A 2,080-nucleotide genomic window follows, 5' to 3' on the forward strand; every position below is an offset into this window, starting at 1 on the left:
ATAATAGATAGAATCTCGGATAAATCCTCTTTATAACCGTCAAAAAGTGCGAAAGTGTCGTCAACATACTGAATCCAAAGACGAAAAAATAGTTTATCAAATAATTTCATCTAATAGTGCATGTAAATGTCAGCAAGTACCGGCTGGTACTTGCTGACATTCCGCGCGCTTAAAGTTTGTTCCTCTGAATCTTTGCTTACCAATGAACTTAATTATTTGAGAGCAGTTGCGATTGAAAGTGGATTTTCTCCCGTGATAATTGATAAAGCTGTCAAAAAATTTTCAGATTCCCATCAAAGAAGACATTCTACTGTTAGAAATAATATTAATGACCTTGTCGTGCTGCCATTTTATCCTTCTGTTAGCTATAAAATTGCACCGATTCTCCAGAAATTCAATTTTCAAGTCGGTTTCTCCCCTATTAATAAAATTCACCCTTCGATTCTAAAAGATTGCGTTTCTGTTTTGAATTCTTGGGGAATTTATAGTATATCGTGTGAGTGTGGTTTAAGATATATTGGCCAAACAAAAAGAGCGTTGAAGTTTCGTATCAAGGAACACGAATCTTATGTCAGAAAAGGCGAAATTAACAAGTCTTCAATAGCGTATCATAGTTGGACATTTAACCATAATTTTGACTTTGGGTCTGCAAAAATTATCCAAAAGGCTTCTTCCACAGGTGAATTGGCTCAGTAAAAGTAGGCGGCCAGTGCAACTCTGATTAAAAATCCAGTTTTAACCACGTGCAGTGCTGATAAGGACCCCGTGTTTCTAAGACTCCTTCTCCTTTATTTTCTTTTTTCTAGGTATTTCTTTCTCCTGATGAGGAGGGACCTTTAGCTGCCCTCGAAATCGATTGAGTGTTTCATTATACCTACGCTAAATACAAGGTTGTTTTTACGATTTTGATAATCATCATATTTCGCAATGCCAGGTTCCAGCTCCTACCTGCATTAACATTTAACTTAATAACATCTATTTTAACACCAATTTCTATGTGACAAACACTTCTTTACGTTATAAAGTACTTCTCCCGCCTTCTTAGCGAGTGGTGTAGTGATCAGCACACTCAGCGCGTAAATGAGAGGTATGCGGTTCGATTCCCGGCGAAGGTGTTGTATATTTTTCATCTTTTCTGCTTCCAAAATACCTAATGTCTCTACATTGTAATCGGAAAAAATCCCCTTTGAGTATCATTCACGCTTGCTCCCTTTCCTCGCAAAAAAAAAAAAAAAAAAAAAATCAGAACGCTGCTCCTTATTTGGACAGTCATCGACTTCCATTGACATTTTCAAATTGCGTCTGTAGTATGTTCTTTCATGAATATTGTGAATTAGAACGAATCTGCCACCTACTTATATACAGGGAAAGTGTCATTGCTGTTTTCAATTGTATCATGCCAATTTGTGACCTACTTAATGACTTTCTCTCGTAGTATTTTAATACACAGTGCGCTAGATATGTATAAAAATAATTAAGATTACTTAATTTCTGTCTTTGTTTCCACAATTAAAGGACCCATTTACCGTTTTCAAATTAATATTTAGATCTCAGCAGTGAACAACTTGTTGGGGTTTTTTCAAGTTAGGAAATCCTCTACGAAATCTACGATCCATTTCGACAAACCGCCCTCTGAGGCTTTTCCGCAGTTATCAACGACCCACAATGTGTTTCACAATGATGTCTGTAGCAAACATGAAGTTTCAGTTTACATCAAAGGTATCATTCAGATGTCATCAAAAATTAAATGGATTTGATTGTTTTGAGTTTGATAAAGCCCATGATGGCTCTCTGCCTAATGGGAAAGGATTGTCATCGGGGAGATTTTGGTACAATTTGGAAGGTAATTTCTCGTATTCATGTTTCAGTCGTCAAGACTGGCTCGTAGATATTTACTAATGGAAATGGTTCCATAGCCTCTGTTGCGGCACTTATGGTAATAGTTTGTTTGAAAAAGAGTAGCAACGCCTCAATTTATCTCGAGACTATAATTAAAACAGTAGTTTAAAGATTTTAAAATAGAAATGAGTTTGTAATGAAGCGACGTGCAATGCCACAAATGCCAACGTTATGAGCATGC

Source organism: Stegodyphus dumicola, chromosome 2 (genome assembly GCF_044657685.1).
Source record: "Stegodyphus dumicola isolate Sdum_Otavi_A_Nest chromosome 2, ASM4465768v1".
In the NCBI taxonomy this organism is placed as follows: domain Eukaryota; kingdom Metazoa; phylum Arthropoda; class Arachnida; order Araneae; family Eresidae; genus Stegodyphus; species Stegodyphus dumicola.